The sequence below is a fragment of the Herpailurus yagouaroundi genome, unplaced genomic scaffold (assembly GCF_014898765.1).
Source record: "Herpailurus yagouaroundi ecotype Mexico unplaced genomic scaffold, PumYag 77, whole genome shotgun sequence".
NCBI lineage: Eukaryota > Metazoa > Chordata > Mammalia > Carnivora > Felidae > Herpailurus > Herpailurus yagouaroundi.
In genome coordinates, this window is record NW_024412388.1 from 32,249,058 (window position 1) to 32,273,810 (window position 24,753).

Sequence of the window (24,753 nt, forward strand, 5' to 3'; positions counted from 1 at the left end):
GTGGGAATGCAAAATGGGGCACCAAATCATGGTTCCTGCTGCTTGCCACCAGGATGAGCATGTGACTCCTTCCTTGAGCTTTTCGTCTGTGAATGCTGGGTGAGAAGATACTTCCATTTCCCCTGGGGTCCAGAACGATGTAAGCCTGGAGCTGTGTGTGGCCGTGCCCCACTCTCCTCCCACCATGAAGGGCCTCAGAGGAAACACCTACTGTGGGCCAGATTCTTGAATGAACTGTAAACATTTTGTGTTTCATTTTCTAGTGTTTGGGATAAGTAATACATTTAAATGGTTCAAAAAATCAAAATAATATATAAAGCTATACAATGAGAGTGCTCAGTTTTATTCCTGTTCCTGACCCACCTCCGGCCACATGGCTAATCGCTTTATTTCCTGTAGATCCTTCAAATGGTTATTTATGGCAATATAAGCAAATAACAATTATATGTGTGTGTGTGTGTGTGTGTGTGTGTGTGTGTGTATGTGTGTGTGTATTATTGTCTCTCTCTTTTTTTAAAGCAGTGGCTTTTGGATCTGAAAGTCTGGGTTTCAGGCGCACCACATTTTTTCCTGATGTTTGTTTGTTTATTTATTTATTTATTTATTTGAGAGAGAGAGAGACAGAGCAAGCACAAGTGGGTGGGGGAGGGGCAGAGAGAGAGAGAGAGAGAGAGAGTGAGAGAAAGAGAGAGAAAACCTCAAGCAGGCTCTGCACTGTCAGCAACGAGCCCGATGTGGGGCTCGATCCCACAAACTATGAGATCATGACCTGAGCTGAAATCAAGAGTCAGACACTAAACTGACTGAGCCACCCAGATGCCCCTCTCCCTCTTTCGTCAAAGAAAGAATACTATACACACATATACTATATTATATAGTATTATATATAGTGCTACACCTTGTTTGTTTTCCTTTACCAATACATTCTGGTATGCTTTCTATAAAGTACCCCGTGACCCTTCTCTTTCTTTTTTATGGCTGCATAATATTCCAACGTGGGAATGAACTACAGAGTTCCTGATGATGAACACCAGGGTTATTTCCAATCTGTTGCAACCAATAGGCTGTGTAGGTATCGTTTTACATGAGTATAAGAATATATGTGGGCTTAATAATAAAATGATAAGCCAATTGAAAAAACTGGGCAAGATATTTGAATATACATTCCTCTAAAGAAGATACACGAATGGCTGATAAGCGCATGAAAAGATAGTCACCATTGTTAGCCATTAGGGAAACCCAAATCTAAACCACAATGAGATACCACATCCATGAGGATGACAATAATCAAAAAGACAGACAATAACAAGTGTTGGTGTCTTAGCCTACTCAGGTTACTATGACAAAAATACCACAGACTGGTTGGTTTAAACAACAGAAATTTATTTCTTATAGCTCTAAAGGCCAAGAAGTCCAGGATTAAGGTGTTGGCCAATTGGTTTCTTGTGAGACTTCACTTTCTGGTTGTAAATGGCTGCCATGTCACTGTGTGCTCAATGGACTCTTTGTGCACGTTCAGAGAAAGGAGAGAGAGCTCTGCTGTCTCTTCTTATAAGGGCAGCGATCAGATTAGAGTTCCACCATTAGGATTTCATTTAAGCTTTCACCTCCTCATGGGCCCCATCTCCAAACATAGCTGCACTGAGGGTTAGGGCTTCCGCATATGAATTTGGGACACATGAAAACATTCCGTCCATAATAGTTGGTGAGACTGTGGAGAAATTGGAACTCTAATACCTTGTTGGTGGGAATGCATAATGGTGCAACCTCTTTGGAAAACAGTTTGGAAGTTGTTCGAAATGTTAAACATGGAGTTATCCTTTGACTCAGAAAGTCTACTCCTAGGTAGATATCCAAGAGAAATGAAAACGTGTCCACGCAAAAATTTGTACGTGCATGTTCATAGCAGCATTATTCATAATAGGCAAAAATAGAAACAATCCAAATGTTGGATTCATCAACCGGTGAATGGGTAAACATGTGGTATATCCAGATAATGGAATATTATTAAGCAATAAAAACAATGAAGTACTGATCCATGCTACAGTATGGATGAAACTTGAAAGCATTATGCTAAGTGAAGGAAGCCAGCCACAAAGGATGACATTTGTATGAATTCCATTTATATGAAATTTCCAGAATAAGCAAATCTGTGGAGAGAGAAATTAGATTTGTTGTTGTCTGGGGCTGAGGCAATTGGTAGGAAATTACAGGGATTGCTAATAGGTATGGAGTTTCTTCCGGGGGGGGGGCGGGCGGAAATCTTTTAAAATAGGTTGTACCACTCTGTGAATAAACCAAAGTCATTATATTTTACAGGTTAAATGGGTGAATTGTGTGGTATCAGAATTATAACTTCAAAGAACTGTTGATATAAATAGAGTCCAAGAATTGCAACTGCTGGGCAAAAGGGTAAATGCATTTAAAATTTGATCAGTATTGACAGATGTGGCTAGAAGGTTCTTACATTTTTCATTCTCACTAGTGATATATAAATGTGCAAGGTGGGTACTGTTATCTCTATTTTATACAAGAAACTGAGGCCTGGATAATCCAATATCACGCAATAAATAATATCCAAGATGTAATAAATCAGTTGGTGCTCTGTTGCATCTTACTTATTTGGTGTTTTTCCTTTTTTTCTAAAAAAATTTTTTTTAACATTTATTTATTTTTGAGCGACAGAGACAGAGCACGAGTGGGGGAGGGGCAGAGAGAGAGAGAGAGGGAGACACACAATCTGAAGCAGGCTCCAGGCTCTGAACTGTCAGCACAGAGCCCAACGTGGGGCTTGAACTCATGAACCTGAGCTGAAGTCAGGTGCTTAGCCGACTGAGCTACCCAGGTGCCCCCCATTTGGTGTTTTTCCAACAATCATTTGATCTTCTAAAAACAAGAAGAATTTTTGATTGCATTGATTTTCTCTATGATATTTCTGTTTTCTATATCATTGATTTATGCTCTGATGTTTGTTATTTCTTCTTTTCTGCTGGCTTGGGCTTAATTTACTCTTCTTTTTCTAGTTCTTAGGGTAGAAGCTGATGACACTGATTTGAGACCTTTCTTGTTTTCTAATTCAGGTGTTTAGTCCTATAAACTTTTTCCTAAGTATGTTTCTTAGTGTCATTTCACAAATTCTGATATATTGTATTTTCATTTTCGTGCAGTTGAAAATACTTTTTTTTTTTAGAGAAAGGTCTTAAACTTTTTTTTTTTAACATTTATTTATTTTTGAGAGACAGAGAGAGACAGAGCATGAGCAGGGGATAGGCAGAGAGAGAGGGAGACACAGAATTTAAAGCAGGCTCCAGGCTCTGAGCTGTCAGCACAGAGCCTGATGCGGGGCTCAAACCCACGAACTGTGAGATCATGACCTGAGCTGAAGTCGGATACTTAACCAACTGAGCCACCCAGGCACCCCAGTTCAAAATACTTTCTAATGTTCTTTATGATTTCTTCTTTGGCCCATGGGATATTTAGAAGTATGTTAATGAGTTTCCACATATTTTGGGGATTTTATAGATCTCTTTTTATTATTGATTTCTAATTTAATTCTATTATAGTCAGAGAACATACTTTGTCTAATACTAAATTTATTAAAACTTGTTTTATGGTCTAGTTTGGTAAATGTTTTGTGCACATTTTAATAAAGTATACTCTACTGTTGTTGGGTGAAGTGTTTTATAAATGTCAATTAGGCCAAGTTGATTGACAGTGTTTATGCCTACTATATTCTTGCTGATTTTCTGCCTGTTTATTCTGTTGATTACTGAGAAAGGAATATTGAAGTATCCCCATCTATAATTGTAGATTTTCTCATTTATCCTTGAAATTCTATCAGTTGTTGATAGAATTTAAATTTATACTTAAAGCAGTTTCTTGGGGTGGCTGGGTGGCTCAGTCAGTTGAGTGTCCAACTCTTGATTTTACATCAGGTCATGATTCTCGGGCTGTGGGATTAAGCCTAGCATTGGACTTCATGCTGAGTGTGGAGCCTGCTTGAGATCCTTTCTCTCTCTGCCTCTGTCCTCTCTCCAACTCACACTCTCTTTCTGTCTAAAATAAAAATAATAATAAAATAAATTAAGTTTCTTATAGGCAACATGTAATCAGATCTTGCTTTGGATAAACAGCCTGACAATCTTGGCCTTCTAATTATGTTTTTTTGACCATTCACAGTTAATGTGATTATTAATATGAATGGGTTTAAATCTACCTTGCTATTTATTTTCTCTTTGTCCCATGTGTTCCTCATTCCCTTTTTCCCTATTTTTCTGACTGTGTTTTTTTAAATATCATTTTATGTCCTTTATTGTTTTAATTGGCTATATATGTATATATTTCTTAGTGGTTACTTTGGGGTTTATAGTATACATCTTTAATTTATCCCAATCTCTCTTCAAAAACTAGTATACCACTTCATGTATGGAATAAGAATCCTATAAGAGTATGTGCTTTCATTTCCCCCAGGCTTTATGCTATTGCTGTCACACATTTTACTTCTATATGTGTTATGAACCGAGAACACATACTCGTTATGTGTTTTTGCTTTAACCAATAAATTATCTTTTTTTTTATTTAAAAAAATTTTTTTAACGTTTATTTTTGAGACAGAGAGAGATAATGCATGAATGGGGGAGGGTCAGAGAGAGAGGGAGACACAGAATCTGAAACAGGCTCCGGGCTCTGAGCGGTCAGCACAGAGCCCGACGCGGGGCTCGAACCCACGAACTGCGAGATCGAGACCTGAGCTGAAGTTGGACGCTCAGCCGACTGAGCCACCCAGGCACCCCTAAATTATCTTTTAAATATGTTTTTAAATAAGAAAAAAAGTATTTGATATTTTGCCCCATAGTTATCATTTCTGGAGGCCTTCCTTGTTTTGTGTAGATCCAGGTTTCTATCTGGTATTTTTCCTTTGGTCTCAAGGACTTCCTGTAGCATTTCTTACAATGCAGTTTTGATAATAATTATTATTTCAGCTTTTTTTTTTTTAATCTTGGAAGAAGTCTTATTTCACCTTTGTTTTGAAATACATTTTCAGGGGCGCCTGGGTGGCTCAGTCGGTTAAGCGGCCGACTTCGGTTCAGGTCACGATCTCGCGGTCCGTGAGCTCGAGCCCCGCGTCGGGCTCTGTGCTGACAGCTCAGAGCCTGGAGCCCGTTTCAGATTCTGTGTCTCCCTCTCTCTCTGCCCCTCCCCCCCCATGCTCTGTCTCTCTCTGTCTCAAAAATAAATAAACGTTAAAAAAAAAATTTGAAATACATTTTCAGTGGGTACAGAATTCTAGATTGATGGGGGCTTTTTGTTTTATTTTTACATTCCATACTTTAAAGATGTTTTACCACTGTCTTCTGACTTGAATTGTTTCTGATGAGAAGCCTGCTGTCATTCTTATCTTCATTTCTTTGTATGTAATCTGTCTCTTTTTCTCTGGCTGTTTTCGGATTTTCTCCTCATCACTGGTTTTAAGCAATTTTACTATTACAAAGTTATAATAATAAACTTGCCTTGGTGAAGTTTTATTCATGTTTCCTATACTTGATGTTCTGTGAGATTTTTGATCCCCTGGTTTAGTTTTTAACAAATTTGAAAACTTTGACTATTATTTCTTCAAAATATTTCTGCTCCCCTCCTCTTTTGGGGACCCCAGTTACAAATATACTAGGCCTCTTAGAGTTGTCCCACAGCTCATTGATGATCTGTCCATGTTTAAAAAAAATTTTTTTTTCTCTATATATTTCATTTGGGATCTTTCTATTGCTATGTCTTCAAATGTACTAATCCTTTCTTCTGTGCTATCAAATCTGTTATTAATCCTTATCAGTGTATTCTTCATCTCAGACACTGTATTTTTCATCTCTAGAACTTAAATTTGGTCTTCCTCCCTCCCCACACCCATCCCAGTATCCCCGTAACGTGATCAGTCATTACTTTAGCTTCCTGAGCATATGGAACATAGTTCTATTGTTTTAATATCTTTATATGCTAATTCTATCTTCTGTGTTATTTTGGGGTCTGTTTCTATTGATAAACTTCTCCTTATCAAGGATTGCATTTTCCTGCCTTTTTTTTTTTTTTCATCTATGCTAGTTTTAGGTTGGATTCCAGACATTGTGAATTTTACCATGTGTGCTGGCCATTTTAACGTTCCTATAAATATCCTTGAGCTCTGTTCTAGGATGCAGTCAACTTACTTGATACTTGAAAAAGAGTTTGATTCTGTTGAGACTTGCGTTTCAACTTAGGTCCTTAGGCAGGACCATTACCTTTTTTCCCACTCCTGAAGCAATAGCCTTCTAAGGAATCAATTAGATGCCCCATGACTTACGAGGTTTTTCACTCTGATTGGCAGGGATACAAACCGAATGGTCTTGTGTGTACTTTGCAAACTGTTTCCTCTGCTCCTTTGGGATGTTCTTTCCTCCAATTCTGATAGTTTCCTCACATACAAGTGCTGTTCAATATTCAGTTGAAGGCTTGAGGGGAACTCTCTGTAGATTTTTGAGGCTCTCTCTCTCTCTGCAAGGCTCGCTTCTCTGCAGTTCTCTGCCCGGTGAACTCTAGTTGCTTTGGCCTCCCCAGACTCCTTGCTCTATCTTCTTAATGCAGAGACAGCTGGGACCCCGCTCCCTGTGCTGCAGCCTGGAAACTCTCCCCAGGCAGAAGCTGGCAATCGTAGGGCTCACCTCATTAGTTTCTCCTCTCTCAGGGCTTGCTATTTTGTGCTGCCTGATGTTCAATGTCTGAAAACTGTTGTTTTGTATATTTTCTGTGGGTTTTCAGTTGCTCAGAACAGAGGGTAAATTGACTCCCTGTTGCCTGCTCTTTCCAAAAGTGCTATAGCTACATTTTAATATTTAGCTATGACTATGATCTTAAATATTAGATATGACTAACCCATTTTACAGATGAGGAAAATTGAGGCTTAAAGAAGGCGTTACAGAAGAGTTGGGAGGCAGAATAATGTAACACGTAAAAAGATGGGTTGTTTGACTCTCAGATTCCCCATCTTTAGTTGTGAGACCTTGGACAAATTGTCTAGCCTCTCTGTGCTTCATTTTCCTCACTTGTATCAGTGGGATGATAATAATAAAAACTACCTTATGGGACTGTTATGAGGATTAAATGAGTTAATATATAACTGGCATATAGCTACTATGTAAGTATGCGTTATTATTATCCGGGCAGAATAGTTGACAAATCTAGAGCCGAGTGACAAGCAGACTCATTTTGAATTCCAGCTCCATCACTCGCTCACTCACTGTGAACTCCTCGCCCTGTGCATCAGTCAAGGTTCAGTTAGAGAAGCCGAACCACTAAGGAGGTTCTAACCAGAACCGTGTCGGAAAGAGCATTCTGGGAAATGTAGTCCAGCTGAGGCGAGATGACTCATGGCAAAGCCCGTCACACCACGCCACTTCTCTGCGCTGAGAAATCGAGTTCCTCATCCGTGAGATGGGATAGTAACTCATGGAATGAAATGAGATGATGCACCTGAAGCGCTTGACACGTCGTCTGGGTTCAAGAAATGGTTCTTACTGCCCGGGATCCTACCGCTAATAATGGCAAGAGGCGTGAGCTATCCCCAAAGCCTGTTGCTCTCCCCCCTTCACCGTGCTGCCTCCCTGTGCCGGGCCTGGAAGTATGGAAACGAGGAGGACAGTTCCTATCCCCGGACAGAGGGGTAGGCCAGAGGCACGAGTAAGTGTAATAGGGGACAGGAAAAGGAAAGCGGTCACCGTGAATGGGACCGCCCACAAGACTGGCACTGAGCTGGATCCTCTACAGGGAGAAGCGGAGGAGGGACCAGGATTTTCTGCATGCCTACTGTGTGCCAGGCACTGTGGGAGGCACTTTACGTGACCATCACAGGGAGTCATCACAGCCAAAAAACGAGCTAGGTAGTATTATTATCCCTGCAATACAGACAAGGGAACTAAGACTCAGAGAGAGTAAGTCCTCGCCCTCGGTCACTGAGTGACCACCTGCCAGAGCCCCCGCGTCCCCGGAGACGGCTAGAATGGCGGTGGAAGCGGCACCGTGGGGTCATCCTGGAGGCGGTGGCTCTCCGGAGCTGGCAGCCCGGGCTGGCTCCGCGCCCCGCCAGGCCGGCCTCTGTGCCCGTGTCTGCCCGTGGGCGGCAGGCGCTCTGGTGGCTGCAGTGCCGTGGTGGTGGCAGCGGCGGGCGGCAGCAGGGAGACAGTCACACCTCGCTGTTTTGTAAACTGTTTCTCACAGCTTGTTTGTTCCGGGTTAGGGCTGGAGCGGCACCGTATGGAAGTGTGACTCATTGTTTAATGTGGCAGCTCATTAGTAGATCTTGTTGCTGCCTCTGATTTCTCTGCTCCCGCTAATTGGAGAGCCCAGTGGGGCCCCAGCTTCCCGTGAAGAACAAGCCAGTCCCCAGGGCTCCAGCCGGCCCTTGCCCCTCCGGCTCCCGAGGAGGCCACCCCACGCGGTGGGCACTGGTATCAGCCAGGCTGGGTTCAAATCCCAGCTCATCCCGGCTGTGTAACCTTGGGCAAGGAGCCTGGTCCGCCCCTCTCTGAGCCCCAGTTTCCCTACCTGGCCGGTGGAGGAAGTAGTGGCCACCTCATCAGAGTGGGTGGGAGGAAGAGTAACCATAAAGTCTCCTGGCGCATAATAGATGGTCAGTAAGTAGGTGTTGTAGTGCTACTATCATCAGGCCAGAACCTGAGGGCACCCCTCAGTCCTGACCCCCTGGGGCAGCCACCCAGGCCAGAGGAAGTGCGAGGTTCCAGGTGGGAGGACCTATTCGCTGCAGGTAATCTTCCTCGCATGCTGCCCCTCCTCAGGCAGATCTGCCAGGCTCCGTCCACCCTCTGCGCCCCCAGAAGAGGGAGCCACAGTGCGGGCCCAGCCTTGAGTGGGGGTCGGCCTCCCTGGAGCTCTCCCTCAGGCCCCTGTTCTCATCTTTGAGCCACCCAGAACACGTCTGCTCCCTGGGCCCCAGGACTGTCCTCTGCTCTTTGGAGACAGCGGCCACGCCTCTCTCCACATCCTCTCTCCAGGTGGAACCTGGGTCCCTTCCGTGACATGGGTCACGGGGTCGCGGGATGCAGCCCCAGTTGACGGCGATGTCAGCGGTGCCCCTGGAGGTGTGCAATGCTGTGACCTCCTTGTGGGTCCCTTTCCCAGTTTCCTCGTTCTGTCTGGATATGCTCCTCCCTGCCCTACCCTTCCCTTTGAGACCCGCCCTGTCCGATAGCAATATAAAGTTAGCCCTGTGTGTATCTTTAAATTTTCTATTTTCTTTATAAAAGCCTTTTATTTATAAAAATAAGAAAAAAATCGGCAACATTAATTTCAAACCATATTGAATATAACCTAATACATCCAAAGTAGTATCATTTCAACATATAATCAATATAAAAATCATTAATGACAAATCTCAAACTTTTTTTTCTTTTCATACTGTATCAGATGTGTTTTTACCCTTACATCACATCCTATTTGGGACGAGCCATGTTTCAAGTACTCAGTAACCACATGTGACTTGTGGCTATGGTGTTGGACATATGTGATGCACTTCTGGACTCTAGCTCTATTAATGTGGTCGGAGCTGGCTTGGGTATTGTGGCTAACACATCACTCTGATTCAGGAGGAAAGAATAAACTGGTCCCTGAGAGTGAGGGCATCTGGCTGTCGGGAGGTCCGGGACCCCGTCTGGGTTCTATTACCAGCTCGCTCCACACGTGACTGTGGATAAGTCACTCCTCTCCTCCAGGCCCCAGAATCCTCATCTGACAAATGTGAGGAATTCTCTGGGTGTTCTGTCAATGTTCTCTTATGTATTTCTTAGGAAAGCCCCATGATGTTTCCCAATTGGGGAAATGGAGGCTCAGAGAGATCTCACCTCTTCCTCACATTCGGGGCTTGTGGATTCCCGCAGCTCGCGGGCTGGTCGCTCCTGGATACCAGTGGGGCTCAGTTTCAGGCAGGCAGCCCTCAATCCTGTCCCCTTCCTTATTGTTAAGGACAGGTGATGGCAGCATATGCAGGTGCTTACAGCGCATGCAGGTGTTTGCAGCGAATGCAAGTGTTGACAGTGCATGCAGGTGGAGATCTGCTAAAGGAAAATGCCTCCATCTGCTCAGCTATCTGCTCTGTCTCTCCATAGCCGTCTCACACAGTGGGGGCTTGAGGTCAGGTGCCGGCCCCTCCCTGTGTTTGTTTCTGCTCCACCAGGACGTATCAGAGTAAAACCCGGACACCACCTCACTGGAGGCTCCCTCCCTCCATCTGTTTCTTCCCCCAATCCTTGAATCCAGCTGACTTCTCCTTCCTGACCACAGACTTGTCTTCCAGTTCCAGAGCCGTCATCTGTCATCTGTGTGTTTTTACACTTAAAAACACATCTGTCACATCTGTGTGACTTCGAGCAAATCACTTTATTTGAATCTTCACTTCCCTGTTTGGGATGGGGGAGAACCTCCCCTTCCTCGCAAGGTTGACGAGAGTAACAACAGAGACGATATACGTGAATGCGCCTGGCTGGGTACTTTCTGTAAATGTTAACTGTGGCCGAATATTTACAAGTCATTTTAAGAACCACTGAGTTTTACTCTTCCAAACTGGACCTTGCCGGGTTATTCAACAATGCTCTGCGTGGCTTTGTCCCCTTTCCCCAGCCAGTCGAGCCTTCTTAGCTCCCTACGGTCTTCTGAGCGGAGTGATCGTCCACAGATGACCACTCTCTCTGGTGAGAGCACAGGACGATGGGGCTGGAGGGGTCTTGGCAGTCATGCCTGGGGGGCACCTCACCACCAAGACCGACCGTCTTTGCAAATAACACAGATGTGACTTCTGTCGTGAATCTTTCTACCTGTATTGCACCCGTTCCCGTGTCCCCCAAAAGAGAATGATTGACATGAATTTAACTTTTTCTCGATGCACGATCATCATCACAGCCGGACGTTTTTATATTAAAACAGTAAGAGCGCTCACTTCCGTTGCGTGTGTCTGTGCACTTGTATCCTGCAAATGGCATCCTCCGGTTCTTACACGACCCCGAGGTAAAGTTTGCCTATTATCCTCTTCTCACGGGTGAGGAAGAGACTTGTCCGGGCCTCACTGCAGAGGGACGTGATCCACCCCGCTTCGGCAGCATAACCTCTCGATGGCCTCTGGGCTCTTCTCCTGGGGCCCCTGATGGACTAGGAGTCCATATGTGAGCCTCAGAGGCTGGCCTTGCCCTTGCTGGGGGCTGGGGACACACACCAGGGACAGCCATTGCCTTGCTTTGGGGCCTGCGCTGGTCTGAGAAAGGGAATAGTGCAGCACAGGCTTTGAAGCCTTTGCTTTCTTGACCCGGCTGTGTGCTGCCTGAACTAGTTCCCAGTTCCTCCTTCTTTCACACTCTCTTCTCCTGGCTTTCATGAGCCCCCCCTTTCTTAGCTTTCTGGCTGTTTTTCCCAGAATCCTTTGCAGTCTGACCCTGCTCTGCTCCCCTTAATGTGCTGGCGTCCTTCAGCACCCCCTTTGGCTCTCTGCCCTCTCCACGTCTTCCTCCACATCACCCCCAGGGTCTTAGTCTTGAACTTACTCTCCTCAAGCAAATGATCACCTTGAAACTACACATCGAAGGAACACGTGCACTGAGCCCGGCAGGCCCACTTCGGGGTCCTGGCTCTAGCTCTGTGGACTTGGGCAAGTGCCTCATCTCCCCGAGCCTCAGCCGTCCTAGCTATATAGAGACACTGACAATACCTACTTAGACCCCCAGGGTCTCTGCGCCACGGACTCCCAGAAACACATGTCCCATGCGGCCCTCTTCCCAGAGCTGAGGCTGTATACGGATGTACATGTCTTCCCCAGCTGAGTCCATCATCCTTCTCTGAAGCTCCCCCACCCCCTCTTGTGGTCTCTAGCTCAGGAACCTCCTCCCAATTATCCTATGCTTTATGACAATACAGGCTACCGTCTCTCAAGGGCTTCTAGAGTACAGACCCAGGCTAAGTGATCCCATGGCTCTCACTTGATCCTCCATCAACCCGGGGAGGTTGCCAGTATTTTATTATCATACCCATTTCACGGACGAAGATGCGGTAACAGAAGCCCCTGGCACATCGCAGGCGCTTGACAAGGGCTGGTTCTCTCTTTTGGCTTCGGGTTTTTCAAGAGTCGAAATTCATAAATGAAACTGACTAAGCCGGAACCAAGCCGAGGTGCCCAGCACTCATTCCCACCCAGAGGTAGGGGTCCACGTTGCCCTGTGACTCCAGCTTGGCACGCCGGATGGATGCCTGGTCTGCTTCCTTGTCCTGAGGTATCTCATCCTCGGCTCCCTCCTGCTGAAATCCAGACCGTGCCTCAAGAGGCAGCCGCTGTGCAGAGTTAGTTACCCAGGAACCCCATTTCAGGTGTGTGGCCCCGAGGCTGTTCCCTCTCCCCCCCCCCCCCCCCCGTAACAGCTGCAGGACAGGTGATGGTGGTGCTTTCAGGTGGTGGTCTGCGAGGTGCTTTCTAGTGACTGCCTAGGTATCTGTCTCTCCAGAGCTGTCCCACCGCATCGGGTGGTTATGAGGCCAGGTACTGCCCCTCTCCATGTGTGTTGTTGTTGTCATAACTATAATAATGATTATTATTGGCATTATCGTCCCATGAGAGCCCGTGAGGTGGGTATTATCAGTGCCCGTCTATAGCTAAGACAGCTGGGGCTCGAGGAGATGGGGCACTTACCTGAACCTACAGAGCTAGAGCCAAGACCCAGACTGGGTCTGCTGGGCTCAGGGTGCATGTTCTTCCAATGTGTAGTTTCAAGGTGATCATTTGCATAAGGAAAGTAAGATCGAGTTCTTCTTTTAAAAACATTTTTTGACGTGTATTTATTTTTGAGAGACAGGGAGAGACAGCGTAAGCAGGGGGAGGGGCAGAGAGAGGGGGAGACACAGAATCCGAAGCAGGCTCCAGGCTCCGAGCTGTCAGCACAGAGTTGGATGCGGGGCTCGAACTCACGAACGGCGAGATCGTGACTTGAGCCGAAGCTGGACGCTTAACCAACTAAGCCATCCAGGTGTCCCGAATCAAGTTCTTCTTTTTAAATTTTTTTTTTCAACGTTTTTATTTATTTTTGGGATAGAGAGAGACAGAGCATGAACGGGGGAGGGGCAGAGAGAGAGGGAGACACAGAATCAGAAACAGGCTCCAGGCTCTGAGCCATCAGCCCAGAGCCCGATGCGGGGCTCGAACTCACGGACCGCGAGATCGTGACCTGGCTGAAGTCGGACGCTTAACCGACTGCGCCACCCAGGCGCCCCCCAAATCAAGTTCTTCTTAAAGTGACTTGTAAGATGTAGGCATCCCCCCAGAAAAAGACTGAAGATTCGGTCACAATGAATATTTACTCAAAGTACTGGGTGAGGCGACACATATAATGTGTCGGCTGTTAGTCCTGCCAACCTTGTGAGGGGGGGGGGGTGGTTCTCCTCGATCCCAGACACAGAAGCAAAGATTCTGTTCAAAGCAGTGATTTCCTCAAAGTCACCCGGGTGACAGGTGATGCTCTGGGATCAAAAAGCAAGCCTTTGAGACTCCAAGGCCTGTGCCCCTTTCCCCCGCGAGACGATGGCCACGAACAGGTGCTGGGGAAGAAGCAGGTGAAGGGAGAGAGCCTTGGGTGACCAGGCACAACAGTTCATTTTTCTGAGGCTAGAGAAGGGCAGTGATTTGTTTCAAGTTATACAACGAGGAAGTCGTGATGCTGGCATTCTGCTCCCATCTGTCTGACTTTGCCCTCTGCACCACTCCACAGTGGGGTTGCCAAAGCCACACCTCCTCCTCCCCACGGCCTCTTCTCCTAGCCATAGCCTGAGGTCCATTAGGCACTCTAGATCCTTTTCTGTCAGGTAAAAAGGGCTTATGCCCCTCTGCCTTGTTACCCCTAACTCTGTCAGGCACTGTACTAGGGCAATTGACATGCATTACTTTATTTAATCGTCATGACAAGTCTGAGAAGTAGGGACTACGATCCTCCCTGTTTTGTTTTTTTTATTTTTTATTTTTTATTTTTTAAATGATTTTTTTTTCAACGTTTATTTATTTTTTTGGACAGAGAGAGACAGAGCATGAACGGGGCAGGGGCAGAGAGAGAGGGAGACACAGAATCGGAAGCAGGCTCCAGGCTCTGAGCCATCAGCCCAGAGCCCGACGCGGGGCTCGAACTCACGGACCGCGAGATCGTGACCTGGCTGAAGTCGGACGCTTAACCGACTGCGCCACCCAGGCGCCCCACCTGTTTTTTTTTTTAACGTTTATTTATTTTTGAGACAGAGAGAGACAGAGCATGAATGGGGGAGGGGCAGAGAGAGAGGGAGACACAGAATCGGAAGCAGGCTCCAGGCTCTGAGCCATCAGCCCAGAGCCTGACGCGGGGCTCGAACTCACGGACCGCGAGATCGTGACCTGAGCTGAAGTCGGACGCTTAACCGACTGCGCCACCCAGGTGCCCCTGATCCTCCCTGTTTTAATGATGATGACCCTGAGGCCCAAAGAGGTCACACAATTAGTGGTGAGGAAGCTGGAAACTAGAATCTGCATCAGGGACTGACTCCAGACCTGAGTTTTTAACTGCTACCCTCTCTCACTTTTTCTTACCTGGATTGGGTATAGATTTCCCTCTCTGAGGTGTATCAGGCCATGAGCCCTGAAGGCCAGAGTCCAAATCTCTAGCTACCCTTGTCCCCATCTGTAACTCCCTCCCCTTCGTAAAGATACCACCTCACCAACGAACACCATGGCTCAAGTCCCACTCTCACTTGGGGATCTTTGGCCATTTCTGTACTTTGTCACTAATTTTCACAAATGTCCCCAGGGTAGGCAGTGTGGCCTCCCTCTCCGGGAGGATTCGAGTCTGTAGGGTGCCTCAAGGTGGGCATCAAGGTCCCAAACCAGGTCTGCCTCGAAGACCCATGTCCTTTCTACTCACCACACCCCTCCCCCCTGGGAGGTCTTGAGAGAGCACAGAAAAAGCTCCCACTCGGAACTGTGATGTCTGAATTCTGGCCAGCTGTACCCCTATCTGGGCACCTCACGCCATCCAAGGGACGCAGTTCCCATTCGTGTCTAATTTTGAGACGAGAGAGTGACAGAGAGCACGAGCGGGGGAGGGGTAGAGAGAGAGGGAGACAGAAGAGCCAAAGCACGCTCTGCGCTGACAGCAGAGAGCCCAGTGTGGGGCCTGAATCCACAAACCGTGAGATCATGAGCTGAGCCAAAGTCGGACGCTTAACCCACTGAGCCACCCAGGTGCCCTCAAGTTTATTTTTTTTTAACTAATCTCTACACCCAATATGGGGCTCGAACCCACAACCCCGATATCAAGAGTTGAACACTCTTCCTCTTCCAACTGAGCCAGCCAGGAGCCTGAGGTCTATTCATTTTTAAAGAGCTGCATAGTTATCCTCTGTGTGGTTTTGCCCTCACATAATGTCCTCCGGGTGGCGCCAGTGTTTTCCTGCTCTAAGTATGGCTGTCACTTCTGGAGCGCCCAGCACGTGCCTGTTACTGCAGGAGACCATTTATGTACACATTTTTATGGTTAGTCATTCTTATTCTTGGGTACCTCGCCTGGCGCAGGAAATTATTGGAAGACCCAGTTCCAGCGGTTCACCCTGGGGAAGCTTCTCATCCCTCCCTCCCCCACCTCTCCTGCCCCCATCGGGTCCTGGGCTGGGCCTGAGAGATGAGCAAGACAGAGGACCTCACAGACTAGCAACCAGATGTGGAAGCAGGTCATTACAGGCAAGTGAGGAGAACGAGAAGAGAGGAGGAAGGACTGGTGTAGCTGCAGGTTTGGGGTGGGGGCAGGGAAGCTCTCAGAGGGGGGACAGCTGAGCCTTGGAAGGACGCGGGGAGTGTGGCCGGTGTGCAGGGCCGTGCCTCGGTTCTGTCTATACCCTCCGTGGACTGCCTCCCTGCGCCCGTGCTTCCCACCCTCGTTGCCACTCATGCCTCATCTACTTCTGAAAACAAGGATTGGGGTAGATTCTGATTTTTATAAAACTACGTAGATAATAGCAACAGGACCACGAAGTGAGGAAAAGGAGTAAGAGTTTTGTAATAAAACGGCAGGAGAGAATGACCCTCATCCTAAGCTGAGGGTAGTTACTACAAATGAACACAAAGCTCGCCTCTCTGCTCACAGCAGCCAGAAAGGGCTGCACCGGCTGCAGCCCGCGGGGCCGAAAGGCCCATCCAGTCCCACTGGTGGAGTCCTGTCGCCTCCTCTCTGCACTTGATCCCTGGTTTGTTCCCTGTGTTTATGGCTCCCTTGGGTACTGGGCTGGTATTTTGAATGGATCGTGAATTCTGACCCGTTCACACGACTGAACTGAATGGAGAGGCTGTGGACACAATGGCTCTGGAGCACCTACTATGTGCCATTCCTTTATAACCCCTTCACTCTGAGACACCGACAGAGAAGAAACCGAGGCTCACAGGAGTTAGGGGAAATGTGGACAGGACCGTCTGTGGGCCCCCGTCTCCTGACCCCCGCCCAGCTTCTTCACAAGCTCAGCCAGGAGGGGTCTGAAGATGAGATACCTCAGGATGAGGAAGCAGACCGGGCGTCCGGTTTGCCAAGCTGGAGTCACGGGGCAAGCTGGACACCTGCAGATGTCTGGGCGGGAATGAGTGCTGGGCCCCCTGGCTTGGCTTGAACTTAGCTGGTTTCATTTATGAATTTAGACTCCTGAAAAACCCAAAGCCAAAAGAAAGAACCAGCCCTTGTCAAGCGCCTGTGATGTGCCGGGGGCTTCTGTTACTGCATCTTCATCTGTGAAATGGGTATGACAATAAAATACCGGCAACCTCCCTGGGTTTATGAAGGATCAAGTGAGAGCCATGGGATCACTTAGTGTAGAGCTAGCCCCTAATAAGTATTCTCATAATTTAAAAAAAATGTTTTAATGTTTATTTATTTATTTATTTATTTTTGAGACAGAGAGAGACAGGGCATGAACGGGGGAGGGGCAGAGAGAGAGGGAGACACAGAATCGGAAGCAGGCTCCAGGCTCTGAGCCATCAGCCCAGAGCCTGATGCGGGGCTCGAACTCACGGACCGTGAGATCATGACCTGAGCTGAAGTCGGACGCTTAACCGACTGAGCCACCCAGGCACCCCAACGTTTATTTATTTTTGAGAGAGAGGGAGACAGACAAAGTGTGAACAGGGGAGGAGTAGAGAGAGGGAGACGGAGACACAGAATCCGAAGCAGGCTCTGAGCTGTCAGCACAGAGCCCGCTGCGGGGCTCAAACTCACAAACAGTGACTTGAGCCAAAGTTGGACGCTCAACCGACTGAGCCACCCAGGTACCCCAATATTCTCATAATTTTTTAAAGTTTATTTGTTTATTTTTAGAGACAGAGACCGCACAAGTTGGGGAGGGGCAGAAAGAGAGGGAGACAGAGAATCCCAGGCAGGCTCCGCTCGGAGCCTGATGTGGGGATCAAACTCACAAAACTGTGAGATCACGACTTGAATGGCAACCAAGAGTCAGACACTTAACTCACTGAACCACCCAGGCACCCCAGTATTCTCATAATTATCTGTGTTATCGAGATGATCATCCTCAACATGGGCTTGTGAAGTAGGGACTGCCAGTGCTGCCTTATGGCTAAGAAACCGAGGCTCTGGGAAAGGAACTGCCCAAAGTCACAGAGTTGGAGCCGGAAGCCTGTTGGGCTCAGTTTCTGTGCTGTGTCCACACTGAGAGACGAGCCCAGGAGGTAAAATGAAGGCCCAAGACAAGGAAGCAGAGCTGGAGGCCAGACTTCAGTGAGTGCTTTACGGTGTCAGATCCCTCTTGGGTGGGGGATTGGGGGGGGGGGGGCTCCAAATGGCAGCCGTGGAGAGAGCTCAGGTGCAGATGACTGGCCTCTCCTGGCAGCCAGAGCTGCTGTCACTGTGGCAGGGCCATGCCTGGGCCATGCACAGCACCCAGAGGAGCAGTACAGAAGCGGCTGCAAAGAAGGCTGGGCCCAGGTCCCAGGGCACTTGGAAGGACCAGGGCACCTAAAAAGCAGCATCGCTTGGCACCTGGGTACTGAGGACTTAGGAAGGGTGAAATGGCCTCATTTGCGTGGACTGCATTTTTGGCTCATCCTTCCTTAGTCTGACTGAACTATTTAACTGTAAGGATTGAAAAGTAGAAGTTAAGAGCGTGGGCTGAACAGGTTTCACAACACACGGAAGGGAGAAGATGAAATACCCCATCCCTGTTCCCCTGTCAGTCTCATTTGGCTTGGGTGGTCTGTGTCCACCGGCCCCTCGCCTTATTTGACCTCACCCACCCGTGCAGGAAGCAGCCAGTTGTGATAAAGCAACCGCAGCGGTAAAGGCACCACCTTTGGGGGCAGAAAGCTCTGGCTTAGATCGTGGAGGGGGGGTAGTCATTTTACCCCTCTGAGTCTCTGATGCCCCCTCTAAAGCAATGCCAGCCTCTCAGGGTCAATTAAGGATCAAGGGAGGACCACAGAATCATTAGCATCATGGCTGTCCTTAGGAAGCACTCGATAAATATTATTATTGTATTTGTTATTGTCATCATTCTTACAAAGGCCCCGTGAGGTGGGCTCATCAGATGCCCTGTTTCCTCATCTGCAAAATGGGACTCGTGCTGAGGCTCCAGGGGTGCCTGTGCAGCTGGAATGAGGGGCGTGGCACAGAGCCAGCAGCGCACAGGAGGCCCCCCATCACTGCGAGCCTCCTCCCCGCTCACCAGCTCTCTCAGTAGGGTCGGTCGTTCTGATCTTCCTCATTCCCCGGGAGCCCAAGGCCTCTCCTACTGGAGGCCCTCATGCTGTAGGGGTTCTGAAACCAAGAGTCAGGCCGAAGAGGTGGCAGTGTTTGCCATGTGCCCAGCAGACACAGGGCAAGGCCAAGCTGTGGGATGGAGAGAGAGAACGCCTTGAGAAATTCCTCTGGGGCTGCACAGCTCCTTCTCCCCATGTTCTCTCCTTCTATTCTCCTGCCTGCTCTGGGGGTAGTTGCTGTTACCTCCATTTTGCAGATGGGGAAACTGAGGTTAGCGACCAGTGCAGGGTCACACAGTGAGTCCTTAATGGGGCTGGCACTTGCTGCCTCCCTCTGTAGCTACATGTCACCCAGCACTGGGGTCATGACCGCAGAGGGGAGAAGCAGCAAACCCAGGGCGCTATGGGTGGGTGGGCATCTGGGGGCTCCTCCCAGCTTGGCTCCTCCCAGGCTCACCGGCTTGGGAAAGTCTGTTGCCTCCGTGGCCTGGGGGGCTGGGGGGACCCGGAGAGGGAGGGCAGCTGGAAGAGGCAGCCTTCTCCTAGAAACCTCACTCCCTTTTCCACGACTTCTTCCCCTAACAGTCATGGCTCTGGAATTCCAAACGACTTTAGTATTTTGCAAGGAGATCTCAGGGCTCTGTGAACGTCAGCCTCAGACTGAACCTTCGAGATCATCTGCTTCAAGCCTCCCATCCATTTGACTAATCAGACGACAGAGCCCCTGAGGAATGGAGGAGCGACTTAGCCAAGAGCAGGGTCAGTAGCAGAACCTTGCAGCTCAATGTTCTGAGAGCGTCATTGGATCTAGGGGGATGACAGGCCAGGGTCAGGACATTCCGGAGGAGAGGTCACATGGGCCGGACAGGGCAGGGCAGGACAGGGCAGGGCCAGGCAGGGCGGGGCATGAGGCCACAATGCGATGCTAGGGATTCCTCTGCCAGGCTCTGTTGTCAAGTCCTCACTTTGTCATTTCCTTTCTACATCCCTGGGAGTTCAGGGTTGTTGTCCTCCTCAGTTTATAGGGAAAGAAACAAGACACAGAGAAGTACAAAGTCAAACAGCTTCTTAGTGAAGGAGGCAGAACTCAAACCTGGTTGCTGCTTATCTCCAAATCCTACACATTTTCCATGACACCCCTTGTACTGGGTTGAATAGCGTCCCCCACTGCCCGCACCCCCAAGTCATGCTCTTCCTAGAACCTCAAAATGTGACCTTATTTAGAAACAAAGGCTTTGCAGATGTAGATCATTAAGATTAGGTCATAGCGAAGCAGGGTGGGCCCTAAATCCAATGTGGCTGGATTTATAAGAAGAGGAGACGCACAGAGAGAAGAATGTCGTGTGAAGCCGTGGAGAAGAGACAAGGGAGGACACCATGTGGAGAAGGAGGCAGAGACTGGAGCGACGTGTCTACAAGACAAGGAACACCAGGCTTGCTGGCCATGAACAGAAGCTGCACGAGGCAAGGAAGGTTTTCCCCGAGAGCTCGGCCCTGCGAGCCCCTTGATTTCAGACGACAAGCTTCCAGAACGTTGAGACAATATTCCTGTTGCTTTCAGCCACTTTGCTGCTTTGTTGCAGCAGCCCCAGCGAACGAATACGCCTCCCCCCTGTCATGCAGGAAGAGGGGTGACCGACAGGCCTCTTGGGTCTCAGGTGTGCTTGTGTTGAAATTTAGAATGTTAGGGCAAGTCCATGGTGGAGAAGGATGGAGGGAACATACATGCGTCCGACAGGTGAACAAGTGAACAAGGGAGGGTCAAAGGTCTCGCTCTCAAGGGGCCAGGGTTTTCTGGATAATGCCTGTCAGGTGCTCTGCAGGGGCTGCCAGTAAGTGCTCCATAAAACTTCCGGGGCTAAAAAGATAAGACTGAATGGGACGGTGTGCAGAAGGGCGTGGCCCGGAGAGGCAGTATGTTTCAGCACTAATTCTCTACCCTGTTGGTGTGGTACGGTCCCCGGCTCAGGAGAACACAAGGTCCTTGGGCACCCGGCACTCACTGATCTAAGCTGCTTCCCCAAAGCCCCAGAACTTTCTCTGCCCCAGGCAGGGACTGTGGAGGCAGCTAAAGGAGGCGTGTCATGAGGGCCCTCCCCTGCTGCACTGTCCCCCTCAGCCACACTGCCTCAGCTCAGCCCCACCCGTTCCCTGACACTGTCCCTGGGCCAGGCCTGAGCCTGCTCTGGAGACTCTCCCAGCTGTCCTGATGTCCCCTCTGGCTTCTGCAGACGCTCCCCTTTTCCACCCCTGGAGGCCTCGTCTGGGCACCGGCCCCTCCCCTCCAGAGGCGTCCCCAGACATCACTCCTGTGCTATTCTTTTTTCCTGACAACTGTGGCATCAAATGTCAACCAGGCGGTGCTCAGCACCAGAAGGTGGGGGCGGGGGGGGGGGGGGAGGCTGGTTCTTGACAACCGTGTGGCTTAGGGGATGGTCCTTGTGAGCCCCCCATGAGGGACCGGCCGGCCCTGGTCTGGCTGCACTCCCAGCACACTGTGCTGCCCTGAGCAAACCTCTTCCTCCTCAGACCTCGGTCTGTCTGAGCCATGAAGGGGAGGCAGGCTTCTCTGCCTTCACCTGCTGGTAGGAGAGTCAGGGAACACGGGCACCGCCCTCGGGGGGCTAAGAGAATGCTAGGCAAGTGGCAGTGGACTCCCCTGAGAGCCAACTCTGCAAGGGGATTCTTGGGGGTGCAGAGTAGCTACGCCCACCAAACCTCAGAGAAGCCCGTCCTCCTGTCCTCACTTGCCCCGAGTGAGCCGGGACAGCTGGCACCAAGCGCCGGGGAAGCGGGCTCTGGCGGGCCCTGACAGCTCAGCAGTGGCAGCGGGGAGGTGGCGGTGGCCGCAGTGGCAGGGGCTATTCTGAGAGTTGGGAAGGGCTGCGGAGCCGAGACGGGGGTGGGGGGAGGGGAAGCAGCCCAGGAGAAGACAGTCCTGTGAGGACGTGGGGAGTATCCCTGTGGCCCCGAGAGGGGGGTGTCTGCCCATTGGCCATGTCCCTGTTCATAGAAGTGAGAGGTGTATACCGTGTAGCGGTCACCGGGAGGGGATGGACCATGGAGGTGGTGAGGCACGCGCTGGGACTCCTTGGGTGTATGGGCACAAGCTTGTGATCCGAGCACGAGTTGAGTTGAACGGGGTAAAGCATGCACCTGTAAGCATGGGAGCAAGCGAGTGTGCGTGCATTGGATTGCGAGCGCGTTCAAGCGCACGGGAAGGCGTGAGCAGAAGCAAACGTGCCTGGGTGTGGAAGGGGGAGGAATTCGAGGGTCAGCAAGTGGGGGCTTGTTCGTGGGCAGGAATGAATGTGGGAGCGGTAAGCAGGGTGAATGAGAGAGCAAGCGTGGGGGAGGGGTGGGGAGTGCTAGAGAGCTGGGGTCAAGGGAACCCTCAAGAGGGTGTGGTTTGGAGACCCAAGTGAAGGGACTTTTGCAGGGGGGGGGTGTGAGTGAGCCAGTGTGCGCCAGTGGGTGCCACTGTGTGCGTGGCAAGAGCAGGGGGGACGGTGTGAACTGGGACAAGGGAAGATATGTAGGAACAACAGCAGTGGTAAGAAAAAGAGCTAGCGTTTATTGAGCACTTACTCTGAGCCTGGGGCTGACATGTATGATGGTATTGAATTCTTTACATATCCTACGAAGTCAGTGCTGTGATGGTACTCATTTATAGATCAGGAAATAGTGCTTTGAGCAGTTAAGTAATTTGCCCATACTCTTAATCACTGTGTTAGACTGCCTCATAATGAATGTGTGAGCAGGGGCCAAGTTGTGAGTAAAGAATGAGTGTGTCTGTGGTAGGAGTGAGCTTGAGTGTGTGTGTGTGTGTGTGTGTGTGTGTGTGTGTGTGTGTGCGCGTGCACGCACACACACACACACACGTGTGGGAGGCTGAGTGTGCCAGACGTGGGTCCCAGAGGAGCAGCAGCTGTGGACACTGGGAGGGGCAGGGGCGCGAGCAGAGCCTGAGTCAGTCGCCAGGGCATCTCTGCCAATCTGACTTCCCGGCCCCGCAGTGGCAGCCTGTGCCAGGGCCCCCAGCTAAGGGATCCTCCCAGCTCTGGTATGGCCCCCAGCAGGCCCCTCACACAGTGGGCTGGGCCGAGGCTGGAGGCTGGCAGGAGGCCTGCGTGGCCTCCAGGGTACCTGGGGGTCTGCCCCAGTATGGGCTCCCCAGGCAGGCAGGGCATATGAGAAGTGCGGGAGGGGGTCCAGCAATGATTTCAGGCCTCTTGTGACTCTAAACAGAACCACCTGGAGGGTGTGTGTATGCACGCCGAGTGGGGGCAGCCAGTGGTTCCCATGCCCACCCCTGCCTTGGGGATGTGAGTCAGGCAGATGCCATGTCAGGCATTTGCAAGCTGGGCCTACTGCTACCCTGGGGTGGCGAGGAGGGGCCCCTCCAGCCTCACCCCACCCCCACCCTCACCCTTGGCCCAACTTCTCAGGACCTAAGCTGGAAGGAAGGAATTTTTGAGAGCCAGCTATCTCCTGTGGCCTGGGCCCGGCCCCCCCACTGCCCGGAGAACTTGGTAAGCAGTGGTCTCCAGCCTCTCCAACCTGCAGAACCATCCTGGCTGGAGGGCTTGAGCTTCTGGTGCTGGCCATTCCATCCGGGCGAGTGACTTCCTCACTCTAGGCCTCAGTATCGTGACTGGCAAGAGAGAAATATTGTATTAAAGGGACATAAGGTGTTGCTGGCAGAGCAGCAAGTGGCGGGGGCAAGCAACAGAGATGGTGGTAGGAGCTAGAGTTAGACAAGGTGTTAGGATGAGCTGACACTTGAGCTGGGCTTTGAAGAATGGGAGAGTCTCCAGTGAGGTTCCTGGGGAGGAGAAAGGTGTTCTGGCAGAGGGGATACCCTGAGCAAAGGCTGGCAGGTACAGTGGTGGCTAGAAACCTAGCTTAGGACCCTGCAGGATGAGGTCGTGGACTCCCTCTCCTTTCTGAGGCCACATAATGATCTGATCAACATCTGACTCCTCCACTAGCCTGTGCAATAGGTACCTCATCCGTCTCTGTCACCTGCCACTCTTGTTGGAGTGGCCCGAACAGCGCCTGGTGCATTAAAAGTGCTCAATAAATATCAGTTAAATAAATGAGAAGCTTCTCCCTAAACAAGATGAAGTTGGGGGCAAATGCTTGTTCAACAGCCCCTGCAAGCGCCTCCAGAGGCTACAAAACAGTGGTTTGCAAAATGTGGTCCCGGGTGCATCATCTGGGAACTTGCTAGAAATGCAAAGTCTCGAGCTCCAACCCAAGCTTACTGGCCTGCAATGTTTTAACAAGCTCTCCAGGTTGATTCTGTTACATGTTAAACTTTGAGAACCAAGGCTCTAAAACTATGTCCACAGGTCCCCTAAGAGCCCCTGAAGAACCCATTTGCAGATGGAGAAGTTACAACTGTGGCCAAGCCTCGCCCCAAACTGATATTCTTGATCCCTTCCCTTTCCCCAGACCAGTCCAGGGTACAAAGGAGAGCTCGATCATTCGCCCTATCAGGTTTCGAAGATAGGAAACCCGGGGGTCTGGAAGCAGGGGGCGGGGCATTCCCCTCGGGAGTAGAAGGCGGGGCCAAGGGTTCTGAGCCCCGCCCCATCCCCGTTGCCCCGGGAAACCCCGGGTTGTAACAATAACCCGCTGACGCGCTTCTGGGAGGGATCCTGCCGAGTCCGTGGGCGGGACAGCTGGGCTGCGGACCAATGAGAGAGCTCGGGCCCCGCCCCCGCGCCCCCTCCCCCAGCGCTGAGCAGGGGGCGGGGTCGCTCCCGCCGCTCCTCCCCTGCTCCGTAGGCGGCGCTGTTGCGTGCGGGGGCTGCGACGGGGTCGCCCTGAGCCGGGAGCCCCGCGCCTCAACCCCCAGCCCACGGGCGGGGCACGCGGGAAGGCCGAGGATTCCGTGGCCGCGGGCGGGCACGCCCCGCCCTCTCCCGCGCCGGGCCCGCCCCCTCCCCGTCCCCCGCCCATCCCGAGGT

General features: G+C 50.1%; 1 long non-coding RNA gene across 1 annotated transcript; it reads left to right on the top strand.

Annotated features, from left to right (window-relative positions):
• The first annotated feature begins 957 nt into the window (after window positions 1-957).
• Window positions 958-8,646, top strand: LOC121026944 (uncharacterized). Its single transcript, XR_005788509.1, has 2 exons — window positions 958-1,068; window positions 7,245-8,646. It is a non-coding gene; the product is annotated as an uncharacterized LOC121026944 (long non-coding RNA).
• Window positions 8,647-24,753: the final 16,107 nt, after the last annotated feature.